General features: G+C 49.3%; 1 protein-coding gene across 10 annotated transcripts in view; it reads right to left on the bottom strand.

The window, feature by feature from the left end:
• Nucleotides 1–14,211, bottom strand: part of PHACTR1 (phosphatase and actin regulator 1) — a 560,468-nt gene that overhangs the window by 35,023 nt on the left and 511,234 nt on the right. The gene's annotated exons all lie outside the window — the stretch shown is intronic.

Here is a 14,211-nt window from a genome sequence, read left to right as displayed (position 1 = left end):
GATGATTTCTTCCTTCTCACGGGGTCCCTGACCTTAGGGCTCTGTTATCAACTCAACGGGAGGACAACTGTGATGTACATAAGGGAGATCAGAATGTCCTCTTGGATCCAGCCCATTGCCAGACCAAACTGGCTGTTTGAAATCTTTTATGGGAACGATGAATGTTTAAGAAAATGACCGACACAGTTTTATACATACCTCAGCATTCTATTACGAATAAATTATGAACCAGAGACCAGGTGACACACGGTGCAAACTTGTGACCGTTTTTTTTTGTTGTTGCTAATTTCTCAAGGAGCCTGAACTGGAGACCGCACATAGGCTTTCAAAAAGAAAAGAAAAACAACGGGCTTATTTCATTTGTGTCTGGATGAAGCCACGTGGAGTTACGGTTCCTTCACGGAAAACGCCTGAGCATGTCCTTGTTGCCCTGCTCGTTGACAGTGGGGTGAGAATCAGATCTCATGGGCTGTGAAATCCCAAAGGACTCTGCTCGTCAAGGACTGTGAGGAAAGAGGGCGCCGTGACAGAGAACTGAGACACGGCGGGGGGGGGGGGGCCCGGGGTGGGGAGGGGAGGTGCTCCAGGGATGTGCCGGACCCACACGGCAGGCTCCAGGCAGAAGCCGTCCACTTAGCTCCCATGAGTACAAAGGGGGTGCCAGGTCACACAAGGAGGGTGTCCCTGCATGGGACATGGGCCGGGCTTCTTGGGATGGACATACAGACAGCAGATTCCCTGGTTCGGTCAGATTCAGGAGGGCAGCCCTGATACCGGGTCATCAGTAACTCACGGGGAGACGCAATCGACTACCCTCAGCATCTTTTCATTTTTAAATATTTTATTTATTTATTTTGAGAGAGAGACAGAGTGAGCAAGCACGAGGGGGGGCAGGGGCAGAGAGAGGAGGAAGGAGAGAGAATCCCAAGAAGGCTCCGTGTTGTCTGCACAGAGCCCGACGTGGAGCTCGACCTCATGAACCGTGAGGTGATGACCCCAGAGGAGACCGAGAGTTGGACGCTCAACCGACTGAGCCACCCAGGCGCTCCTACCTTAGCGTCTTTTAAGAAGAGCTTGGTGCGGGCGCCTGGGTGACTCAGTTAGTTGAGCGTCCGACTTCGGCTCAGGTCATGATCTCGCAGTTTGTGGGTTCGAGCCCCACGTCGGGCTCCGTGCTGACGGCTCAGAGCCTGCTTCACATTCTGTGTCTCTCTCTCTCTGCCCCTCCCCTGCTTGTGCTGTCTCTTAAAAATAAATAAACTTTAAAAAGTATTAAAAAAAAAAGAAAAAGAGCTTGGTAAGTTACAGTATAAAGATGAACAACACAAGGAAAATCCTAGAAGCCAAAAGGAGGGCTGGATTTAAGGTAGCAAAAACTCTTTTCAACAGACGGATTACCTGTGAGCGTGCACTATTCATCTGCCTGCCTACTTTTTTTCCAAAGAAACTAACAAGGCTTCCCGTTTTGAAGAACTATTGTTTTCACGATTCAATGGGCAAAGGACATAAAATTTTCATGATCACACTTCCTAAAATAGAAGCGCATTCACTTATATTTCAAAGGAATTGCCTTCAGAATCAGAGGGAAAAGTGATTCTCCAGGGTTTGTATCTTTGGATGATTTTTCCCATTTATATTCTGTTTAGTGAGAGCATCTATGCAGATTTCGAGGCTATTACAAAAATCTTTGCGCTGTAACTAAGAGTAAAATGAATGTAATGAAAATAAATAAAATGAATTACTCTTCATTATTAGCATTTTGCACGCGATCCGCGGTATTTTGCCACTAAGCAAAGATGTGCGGGCAGACGTGAAAAAGAACTGTACTGCACATTTCTCAAGTGTAATCCAACTCTGCAATTTAAGTATTCAGGACAGTGTGCAAGCTCTCCAAGGGAGCTGCAGAAAAATCACCTATAACGCAACCCGAAGACGATTTTGGCGGGCGAGGCAGAAGGCACCTTACGTACCCTGGAAATTATCCTGGAGACCGGAAGTGCCAACTTCACCATCAAAACAAGGAACAAAGAAATCGTCAGAATACACGATGAGAGCTTCACTCATCCGCATGACAGCGAGAGCAGGCAAACTCCAAACTAAGGCACCAGGTAAAGGATCCTCCAAAGTACCTCCTCAGTCTTCAAAGTTATTGAGACTTTCCGAGCTATGATTCAACTTTATAGTTGAATCCCCATCTGCTAAGATGGGGAATCATCTCTTGCTGGGGCCTTTGACTGAAATGTTCTATGAGCTAATAAGCACGATCCAGCGGGGCACGGTGCCCATGGAAGAACCCACCTCTGTGAGAATTCAAGAATCCCTTTCTTCATGGGCCTTTGGATGACTGAAAACGCTCCTCAAAGATTTAATTCAAAACCTCCGTTTTCAGTAATCTGTTTTTCTTTCAGAAATGAATTGAGAAAAATAACTGAGAATATGACCTGTGAAGCTCTTAATCAAATAACTGGCCTGTTTCTTCCAGAGAGACGTGAATATATTTCTCCCTTTTTTGAGGGATATTAATTTTCTAAGTTAAAAAAATTTTTTTGAAATGTTTATTTTTGAGAGAGAGAGAAAAAGAGAGAGAGACAGAGTGTGAGCAGGGGAAGGGTAGAGAGAGAGGGAGACACAGAATCTGAAGCAGGTTCCAGGCTCCGAGCTGTCAGCACAGAGCCCGACGTGGGGCTCGAACCCACGGACCGCTAGATCATGACCTGAGCCGAAGTCGGACGCTTAACCGACTGAGCCACCCAGGTGCCCCAATTTTGTAAGTTTTTATTTACAAAGTTAACACACAGTGTGATAGTAGTTTCAGGTATATTAATTCTCCTCGAGATATAGGCACAAAGCCCATCGCGGAAGAAAGAAAAAGAAAATCCGAATAAGCCATTCTGAAAGCACCAGACCACATTTTGAGGTAGAATTCCAAGCAACAAAATTATCTTTCAACCAAAGATCGAAAGATACTTTGAATGCTTCTCAAGATAACTGAACTCAGTGTATTTATTGCCTCCTGGCAAGTTCACAAATGGCTCCGAGAGTCCTTTCCTGGATCACAGTGTGATAGAAATGACACGTCCTTATCTGTTTTAGTTTATAAGGGGACCAAAAGATTGCGGCAAGAAAAAGACTGTATCGCAGGAAAAGTGCTATGACAACTCGAGTTGAAGATGTTCCCATTCATGTGCTGGTTTCAGAGAAAATGATTCTGAATCAAAGGTTTGGATTATTCAATATTTAAATGATCCCGCCCCCCCCCCCCCCGCTGACCCCCATCATTCGTTTGGGAATAAAGGAAAAATATGGGAAGATAAATAGTCTAAGAAATTCATGCCAATAAAACCATGCGCTCCAGAAGAATCCACACGTTCCCCACAGAACTTGCCACTTTGATCTTTTCCCAGAGTAAACCCGAAAAATGAGTATGCCTTGACTAGCTCGTCTTAATCCTTTGAGAGGGATGGTTATCCAGCTACGTTTTTTAATGACGCTCAGCCCAGTGTTGTGCACACAGTGGGTGCTTAACTAATAGTTTACTATAGAATTAATTTGTTGAAGCCGAGTGTCCGTGGTCTCCCTTAGTAACTTGTGGCCCTGGAAAGTTCACCTTACACCCATCCATTTGTACTTAAGCTAGTTTTTGCTTTGTTTTTCTTCTTTAGATGGAGGCTAAAGTGTTTATTTGGGGGGGGGGGTCTCTTTTTTCTCTAAGTGAGATGATTTTCAATGCTATGAGTTGCTTTACTCAACTGGACCTCAGGAGCAATTCATCCACTGATGCCGTTCGCAAGCACGCAGAGACGCTGGCCCCAACACACACTCTCCAAGACTCTTCTCGTGGTCTGCTCCCCTCCGAGAAACTGTGCTCTCTGCCTTCTAACCGCCAACTGGCTGCCTTCTATACTTCGGCCAACAGTGGAAAGGCCTTTATTTATGTTTCATTTGGGACAGATGGAAACTGGGTATACTTAAAATGTGAAATGATTTTCTCAAATTAACACATCCATCACCTCGTGTCATAAGGTACCTTTTTTTTTTCTTTTTTTGATGTGTGGTGAGGACACGTCAGATCTACTCTCGGGAAATTACAGTATACGATGTGTTACCTACCATTTGTTTTAAATGTTTGTTTGAGAGAGAGCACACGTGCACCCACATATGAGCGAGGGGGGTGGTGCAGAGAGAGGTAGAGAGAATCCCAAGCAGGCTCCACGATGTCAGCATGTAGCTGAATGTGGGGCTCGATCCCACGAACCGTGAGAACATGACCTGAACCCAAATCAAGAGTTGGAGGCTCAACTGACCGAGCCACCCAGGCGCCCCCACAATGTGTTACTATCAACTCTCATTGCCATGCTGTTCATTACCTGTTCCAGAACTTATTCATCTTATAACTGAAAGTCTGTGCGGCTTGATCACAGACTTGCCTTTGCCCACCCCTCCCCCCCGCCCCAACTCCCCAGCCTCTGGTAATTACCATTCTACTCTCTGTCAAGTCTGTGTTTGATCTTTTTGGGTTTTTAAGACTCTCCATACAAGTGAGTTTGTGCAGTATTTGTCTTTCCATGTCTGGCTTATTTCACTTAACATAACGTCTTCTGGGTTCATCCATGCTGTTGCAAATGGCAGCATTCCCTTCTTGTTTTAAAGACCGTGTAATATTCCCACTGTGTGAACACACCCCAGTTTCTGAAAAGTCTTTTAATCGAGTCTGTTTTAGATACGATGGCCCCTTTTATATGACTGGCACCATGACCGGAACCCTTAAGGAAAGAAGGACTATGACCAACGCTGGCTGGCTAGAGTTGTAGTTAAGGTCCTTTGTGCTCATCAAATACTACAAATGCTCTTCACCTTCTCCAGCCTCTCCCGCAGTTGGGTTGGAGTCATAGCCTCGTTCTCATTGGTGGGTTTTAAGCAGAAGTGATGTGGATTATCTCCTCTACTCCCTCTTCCCTGGCTATGGAGATGCTGGAGTCATGTGTTCTAGAAGCGTGTGATGGCTATATGATGGAGAGGCCATCAGATCCGCATAAGGCTTTACTCCAGTGAAAAGCAAACCTTTACTGCCTTAGGCCACTGGGATTTAGGATTTGTCTGTTAGGGCAAATAGCATGACTTATTCTGAGTAGTGAGAGGCTGGCATAATATTAACACTCAAATTCACAGACAGAGGGAAGGAACCAGTGTTCGTTATCTGGGACAATTGAAAGAATTACTCATTTAGAGCTCTTGATGACCTTGGGTGGAAGGTCCATTTTACAGAGGTAGACACTGAGGCTGGACAGGAACCCAGCCAGTAAACGGAGGATGGCACTTTCAATCTAAGGTCTAGCTTCCTAGGCCTGGATTGTTCTTTCTCCTCAGACCACTGGTTCCCAAACATCAGTGTGTGTCAGAATCATGCTTGTTACAATGCAGATGTCTAGGTCCCATCCTCAGAATTTCTGATTCAGAGTCTGGGGGGGGGCCTGAAAGTATGCATTTCAGCAAGTTCTCAGGATATGCTAATGCCACTGACCACACTGTGGGAACCAGCGCGTGGATCCCCTCACTCCCCACATTCTATCAGGCAGGAGTCTCTCTAGACTCAAACCTCAGCTCTTCCTACCCTCCGTGGGCAGTGTTCCTGAAATGCAATAAAAAGCCCAGTGAAGTCCAAGATGGAAGGAAATCCCCTATCCCTTCCTCCTTCCATAGCTTCTCTCTCCCTTGAGGACATCTGCACACATAAGACGGAGCTCTGTTCCAGAATTCCACCACCATCCCACACAACTCCCGTCCAACCCCGGGTACCTGGGATGGAAATTCCATCCAACACAAAAACTAAACCAGGCTAAACATTTTTCTTAGCATGTCTGCCTCAAATAGGAAAGTCTGGGGTTTGAAAGATGTCTTTCTCTCTGCTGCTTATCACCTCTACGATCCTCAGCTCAGTTTCCTCACCTACACGAAGCGATCCCAACAACGGCCATCTTGCAGGGTTGAGATGAAAATTATCAGCTCAAATGCCAGTGGGAAAGCTTGTTATCAACAGAGAGGCCTCTGGAGTCTTATGTAATGTTATGTCCAGGGCCATCACCTGAGTGGTTGCCTCTGAATGCAGATAGGCTGATTCCTCTCTTACCCAGCCAAATATTCCAAGAGACAGAAAGGGCCTTTCTGCCGTCCGCTAAATTAACGACAAACAAGCATGATCATTGGAGTACCCCAATAACGACCCGGACATAAATCACCGGAGAACTAAAAGGGCCATTAACAACTTAAAATGTGGCCATACAGCAGCCTGGAAGATGCCCCCATTCTCTGCTTCGTCTGTAGCACAACACAGAGTTGCACCCTCCCTGCCGCAGCGTCCCAGATTTGACATGTTGCTGGCATGAAGAATCAGCTGTTCAGAAAAGCTATGAATCAGAAAACAAAATGAGACTCCCTGTCCCCCCCCAGTGATGGCCACTTTTTTTTTTTTTTAACCTTGGCAAGTTTTAAACATAGACGGATTCTGTTTTCGCTGAGTAGAAAGCAGCCCTTTTGCCCGCCACCCCTTCCTGTACGATGGAAAAACAGACAGCCGGGGCAGCTGCGAGTCACAAGCACAGAGCTCTGGAAGTGCCTGACAAGATGTGGCTTTGTTCCTTGACATCCCCCATAAGGCTTGCAAAGTGCAATCCTGCCCTTTCCCCTCCACCCTGGACACACACACACACACACGCACGCACGCTGTCAGGGCTCAGAAAGCCCGTCTTGGTAACAAGACGTCAAGAACTCTGTCTTCACTGCATTTCTTAACAGCTGGAGTGGGGAGGGGGGCGGCAAGAGGCTCTTGGGTCTTCAGGAGGCTCTGTTGGCCACGGCGGCCGTGGGTCCTGTGATGGGCGTGGCTCATGCCTCAAGGCCACAGCCTCCACACCTGTGCTCTGCAAGTTTTATTCCACCTCCTCCCAAGGTGCCTCATGCAGATCTCAGCTCAGCGCCTTTCACGAGATGCCAGCGCTTCCGAAGGGCTTTTTAAAGAGGATTTTCTGCTTTGTGCGGCCAGGTGACGGGAGAGGCATCAAGTGTGGGAGACACCAGACGGGTCCACGCGTGTGCCACGCAGATGCCGAAGAACCACGTGCACTCACGCAGCGTCAGCGAGGTGACTCGGACCTCACTGCACTTTGGTTCAGGGGGTGGTCTCGGAATCCGCAGAGAGAGCCCACCGGTCGGAGCCATAGCCAGCCGGGCTTTGTGGATGGGAAGCAGAGCAGATGCCATGACCCGCTTTCCCTTCTTCCCCGGGTCCCCCCCTGGGCTGGGCTCCGTGCCACTGCCACCACCACCACTGCCACGGTCAAGATGCCGGGGGATGACCATGATGGAGCCGCCTGGCCTGCAAGGCGGGGTCTACAAGGCACCCCTCCCAAAGTGCACCCGGGTCTACTTTCCTCCTTCCTCATTGGAGTGGGGGCTCGCAGTGACTCATGTCCAGGGCGCACTCAGCCAAAGTTGAACTGAACTTACAGAACCTTCGAGTCTTATCCCTATTTTTAGGACGTGCTTATGCAGCAGCAGCAATTACCTTAGCCTAGGGAGGGGTGCGTGGGTGGCTCAGTCAGTTGAGCGTCTGACTTGGGCTCAGGTCATGATCTCGCGGTTTGTGAGTTCGAGCCCCGCGTCGGGCTCTGTGCCGACAGCTCCGAGCCTGGAGCCTGCTTCAGACTCTGTGTCTCCCCCTCTCTCTCTCTCTGCCCCTCCCCTGCTCATGGCTCTGTCTCTCTCTGTCTCAAAAATAAAATAAACAGTAAAAAAAATTAAACAAAGAAATTACCTAGCCTGGGGAGATGCCAGCTCACGCTTTGCATCGGTCCTTAGATTTGGGGGGTGTGGGGAATGCTGTTTGCCACCTCAGAATGAGAGCCTGGTGTGGCTGACTGATGGCGGCATTTTCCCAAACCACAAGTGGTGGGTGAGCAAGCCACAGTTACAAGTCAGAATGACTGTCTTTTATTGCCTGTGCCATGAGCGTAAGAAATGGATTTCAATTTTCTCCCTTGAATGCTGCACTCTGATTTAACGCAGGACCTAATCCTCTGCACGTATCACTTTGTGTTCTGCTCGTGGTGACTCTAGTTGTGAGCCACCTGGCAGCAGAACACACGGATTTAGCACACTCTTTCTCTCCACCACGTTATTACATTCTAAATACAAGGCAATAACATAGTAAGTTCCAGGGGGATTTTCCCACTGGCCCCATCTCGTTCACCACCCTCCGCCAGAATAACGATAGCGACTCGCTAAGTGACGGGGACCGTACCCAGCGAGGAGGAGAGAAGAATTTTCGTACTTCTCAAAGGAGGGTTCTACCTCTGATCCGGACCTGGAGCTTAGTGCTGGTTTTCATACCTTAGGTGTACGTTCGAACGATCAACGAGCAGCAGGTGCTTCTGAAATCCTTCTGATGCCCAGACTCATGGGCATTGAGGAAAAAAATCCAAATGAACGTATTCTTCAAGAGTCATCTGACTAAACTCCCAAGACAGAGAACGCTGGATCACAAGCTCTCTCTAGGAACGTGGTGGACTGCTTTAAGGATCCATCCACAAAAATACCTACATGCAAATGAATTTGGACCCTACAAGATGTTAATTCCCAATTGCTGCCGATACACACATACAACGCTCTCACATTTACGCACGTGACGCACAGAATATTCCCATCTCAAAATCTCAGCAAAATGCGTAGCACACTTCCCCACAGAAGGTAGGGTTGTGTCACACGGACGAAAGAGTAGGTCTTCCAGGTCAGAGGTCAAAACCAGGGACCCAGGCAGAGATGCGCTCCCCGGGGTTGGATTTGGTCCATAAATGTATTCTCCTTGCTCTGTGCCAAGTTTTAAAAATTTGGAACTGTCATTTAAACAAATCCGGATTTCGTTTTCAGAGGCTATAACAAACTAGTCCTTCATTTCTGCAAAACAACAGGGGCTAAAGGTGAATGGTGCCAGTGCCTTTATTTCTTAAAAAAATTTTTTTTAATGTTTATTTATTTTTGAAAGACAGCGAGTGAGCGAGCGCAAGCAAGTAGGGGAGGGGCAGAGAAAGAAGGAGACGCAGAATCCGAAGCAGGTTCCAGGCTCTGAGCTGTCAGCGCAGAGCCTGACATGGGGCTTGAACTCACGAACCGCAAGATCGTGACCTGAGCCGAAGTCAGATGCGTAACTGACCGAGGCACCCAGGTGTCCCGTGCCAGTGCCTCTGTGCCCAACACTCTCTGTTAACAATCTCAGAGCTGCCTGCTTCACTTATGTTTACTCTCTGGCTGCCCCCACGTGCATTTGTGGTTGGGGCCCCTTTCCTAGCTAGACCCACTTTATACCTCCCCAAATGTTATGGGTTGAATCATATCTCCCCCAAATCTGTAGGTTGGAGTCGTAACCCAGTACCGCAGAATAAGACCTTATTTAGGGACAGGCTCTTCACAGGGATAACCAAGTTAAAACACGGCCATTATGGTTGGGCCCCAACCAATATGACTGGTCTCCTTATAAAAAGGGGAAATTTTGACACAGAGCTGTACTCCCAGGGAGATGAGATAAACACACAGGTCAATCAGGGTGATGCATCTACAGCAAAGAATACTTTGAGAAGCTTAAGTCTCTTCCTTTGATCCTCAGGTGGAATCATAGGGAAACGGCCTGAATCTCTGGACACGTCTGGTCCAGAAAAAGGACATCCCGAAGAGAAACATCCTTCCCCAAACCAAGCGTGGCTTTCAAGAGCTTCCCCACGGAGATGTTTCCAAAGATAAGTGGGGGCTGGGCACGCACCCGCTCAGGCCGGTGCTGAGAGATTCTGGTCAACCGTGGCTGCAAAAAAGGTGAAGGCACTTCACCCGAGCGGGAGGCTGATATTTCAAGGGAGGAGAGGTATTTTCGGGGGGCAAGTGTGTGAGGGAAGCAGACCGCCTCAATCCCCACTTACTCCCGAGCGTGCATTAGATTACGCGCTCCTACATCCACTGCCCAGGCGCCTTCCATTTGATTTTTCTTCCTAGGCTTCTCTCCTCCCTCTGTCTCATCTAAACATTCCAGAGGGGACTCAAGCGGACGGCGGAGAGGGTCTTGGTGGGAGAGGACCGAGCCGGCTAGGTCTGGAAAGCTGGCAGCTCCCTAAGAGAAGGTCTAAGTCCACTGGCTGCTGAGTGATCATGAACGAGCCATGTTGCAGAGTCTTAGTTCCTTCCTTTTAAAACGAGCAGTCCTGGTGACTTACAGAACAATTTGCTTTCTAAAGGATAGTTCAGAGACAACAGCATGATGTTTTTAGGCGTCAGGCTTCTGTGCAGTCTCTGAAAGCCCCCTTCCCAGGGGCTCTGTGCCCTGCAGGGGAGTCTCACTCCCTGGCCCGGTCGACACCCCTGGCTGGAGAGCGGAGAAGGAACAGAAGTCATATCCCTGGCTGATCAGGAGGCCACTTGAGCTACGGACACTGAGAGCCATGGCTCCCTCATTTCTTCTGTGATTTTGGGGGGGTGGGTGGTAAATCGGTGGCAAGTAAAATGGAATCCTGTGGACTGAATATTTCTCTCGGGAGAATAACCAGCTCGGTATAGGAAAAGAACCAGGAGTGAATCCGACAGCTAAGAGCACACACTTGAGCTGAGCACCTCCTACGGTCCAGCCTGGAGGGCTCCCGAGAAGAGACCCAGACGGAGAGCAGCGCGGTCTTGCATTTGGGCGGGGCTCCGGTGGGCTGAGGGACTACCTTGAGGTTCTACGTTTCCACGGACCAGAGGTCACGGGAGATGAAAAGTCTTCCTCACATAGCCCTGAGAAGGGCCCTTTGACCTGGGGACTCTATGCTTTTTGAAAACTCCATCAATAGGGGCGCGTGGGTGGCTCTATCAGTTGGTTAAGCATCCGACTCTTGATTTCAACTCATGTCATGATCTCACAGTTTTATGAGTTCGAGCTCCACGTCGGGCTCTGCACAGAGCCTGCTTAGGATTCCCTCTCTGTCTCTGTGTCTCTCTCTCTCTGCCCCTTTCCTGCTCATATTTTCCATCTCTCTCAAAATAAACATAAAAAACTATAAAAAAAACTCCATCAATAAAATCTAGGCATGCACCCCCACATATGCCATTTCTTTTAGCCACACACAAGTGCACTCATATACCACACACACACACACACACACACACAAGCAAGAATGATACACAATACATTTAAATAGAAGTCCTGCTACTTGTATGTACCCCCGACACCCAAGTAGATGGGCTTGCTCACCCCTTGGTTCTCTGCACCCATCCTGAGTCTGTATACAGAAGGCGCAGAGCAAATGTGCACCCAGAGGACCATGTTCATGGTCTCAAGGGCAGCCCACATTTCTCAAATGGCAACCGACTGTCAAGACACCCAGATGGCTCCCTGATTGGGGTTCTGGAGAGTGTGCCCAATGGCATCCATGAGAACATATTTTTGAAAGGACAATGTTTTTGCATTCTCTGCCTTATGCTTGACATTGTTTTACGTGGTGTTTCTGCTTCCCACCCCCAAGCTGGGAGCATTCTTGGAATGCTGCTTTGTTTGTTTGTTTTATGCTATTAACACTGCCAGGCTAACATTAGGTTTTGTATCTTGCTTGTCACTCCGTGAGCACAACAGACTTGGCCTCGTGTTTTTCAAAGCAGGTGAGATTTCTAGTCCTTCTGTGCCACCTCCAGCAGCCAAAGAATGCCACAGACCCGCAGCAAACTCAATGCAGGTTTCTAACATTCTTTTAGCGACTTTGTCGATAATTAAGCTCACAAATGGCGGAAGGTGATCAGATGACCTAATCTGATCCCCTCGGGTTAGGGAGTGAGGGCCCAGGGAAGGCAGGTGCCTGCTCAGGAAACTGCAGAAACCAGAGCTAGAACCCAAGGTTCCTGTCCTACAACTAGTTCTCTCCACCACTGTCACCTTCTGGTTCTCAGAAAGTCCCTTCCATTCAGCCCTGGCTCCGGGATAAATGAGTGGCTGTGAGCACAGAGCTGGGTTCTCATTCTAAAGGGAATGGTCTCGAAAACTCCTCGGGTGTGAATCAGTGGCTGCACTATGTTGAAGGTTGGCTTGAGATGCAGACTGGCCTGGCCGCTGGAGACCATAGTACTCAGTCAGCCCGCTCAACACTTCTGACAATCCTCTCTCTTTAAGATCCACTTTCTACATCTAGAGATGCCCGGGGTCTTACCGCAAGGAAATAAACTCCCTAGCTGGAAGAGGGAGCCAAGACGGGGTGAACTCGGAGCAAGGATGCCGGCCAGCTCAACACCGCAAATATGCCCAATGCTGCCCTCCCTACCCCCCTCTTTCTCCCCCGGGCCACCATCAGGGTGGAAGAGGCTGGTGAATGGTAACCTTCAGTGGATTTTAGGAATTGCAGGCAGTAGCTAAGTGTTGTTAGAAGAGGAAGGGTTGGGAAGGGTTGATGTTCAAGGATAACTTGAACTTGATGTTCAAGGGTTGATGTTCAAGGAGGACTTTTTCCGGCACGTGCATGGTCTGGGTCTCTTCCCATCTGCCGGCCGGTCATGGCGGCCAGATGGGAACTTGGGTTCAGGCAGGAGAAGCTGGGGGCTGTCTCCCTTTTGGGGAGTATGTTCTGGGACAGCAATTTCCTGTTTCACTTCGTCGCTTACCTCCGGGTGGAACACCTCTACAATGGGTAAGTAGAGAAGCCAGCCGTACATCTGCTTTCTATACCACGTCCCCCCCCCCCCCAACCGCCACCTGTCTCTCTTTCCCCAGTGAAGATGCCACCCTGGGCGGCCAGATGTCCTGGCTTCTCCCTGACATCATGTCCCCCAGAGAACTCCCCCATTTCCCCCCTCACATGCCTGGGCTCTGCTTGTTCAGCAGCAAAGCCGGGGAAGTGGGAAGTGGGGAGAACAAATACAATATAGGGTGCTGACCCTTGGCATGAGGGAGCTGCCCTTCGAGAAGATGGGCTGGGCTCAAGAAATGGCTCTTTCTTTCTTCCCCGAGTCCCACCAAGGGTCGGCCCTATCTGTATTAGGTGCAAAACGGAACAAGCTGGCTCAGGAAGCAGCCCACACCTATAGCCACCCATCCCACCCCCAGAAAGAGACGCTGGTTATACCCTGGGAGTGGCGCGGTCTCCAGGAGGGATGATAATAGGGAGGAGGCTCTGAGCAGTTGCTGAAGGAGGACAATGAGGACAAGGGGTGAGCGCTGCGTGGACAGAAATGTCTGTTCCAGGAAAGGAACAACGTTTAACGAGCCAATGATGGGACAGGCTCTCCGGGGCGCTGGAAGGAGCCGTCACCACAGTTTTCGGAGAGATGCGGATCACTAAACTCCGAACGGGTTACCGCATTCGATGAGCGTGTGCGAGAGGCAGGTGGTGACCGATTTGCATCCTAGGACTCTAAAGGTGGCAGAAGGGAGACCATATCGTCCATCAGTGTCCGACGAGTTACACAGCCCTGCACCAGTGAAACAGCACCCTCCAGACCGAAACCAAGTTGACCACGAGACAGGAGCTGCCCCGGAAGTAAAGAACTAAATCCGCTGGGAGGGGAGAATACCAGCATGCCGCTGGGTGACGGCTATGCCTCTGTTAGCTCTTTATACACCACTGTCCTCACTTGTCCTTGAGGAGACCACGAAAGCTACCTGTCGGACTTGATGGGAGGAGAAAACGAAATAATAACAGATGACTGAGTGTGTACTGTGGGCCAGGGATGGGCCTGAAGGCTTTCCTTATGCTTCTGAATTCTTGCAACTCCCATTTTACCGTTGCAGAAACACAGGCGGAGAGGAAAAGTGACTCACTCAAGGCGACTGTGCCAAGAGGCAGAGCACAGCCCAAACCCTGGGCACAGCGCCTCCTACAAGGGAAGGGGCTCCGTGTGCCAGCTCCTAGAACAGAGAGGCGGTGTCACGCACGTGGCCAAGAGGGGGCGCTCTGGAGCCATTCTGTGCAGCACCGCGCGGGTAATTAGTTCTCCGCCCCTGGTGTACTCCTCTGTAAAATGGGCACGCAGATGCCCATTTCGTAGCGAGACTCAAGGACTAAGTGACTCAATACGCACAAAATGTGTAAGAGAAATGCCAGGCACATAATACACGCTCTGCTAGCGTTAGCTGATACATCAACATGCCCTAGGTTATAAACACACGCACGGGTGTTTAACACACGATTGTAACATGCTTGCTACACCTGTGTC

Source organism: Acinonyx jubatus, chromosome B2, assembly GCF_027475565.1.
Source record: "Acinonyx jubatus isolate Ajub_Pintada_27869175 chromosome B2, VMU_Ajub_asm_v1.0, whole genome shotgun sequence".
Lineage (NCBI taxonomy): Eukaryota > Metazoa > Chordata > Mammalia > Carnivora > Felidae > Acinonyx > Acinonyx jubatus.
The sequence above is the reverse complement of the archived record's forward strand: the minus strand, read 5'-3'. Positions and strand labels throughout refer to the sequence as shown.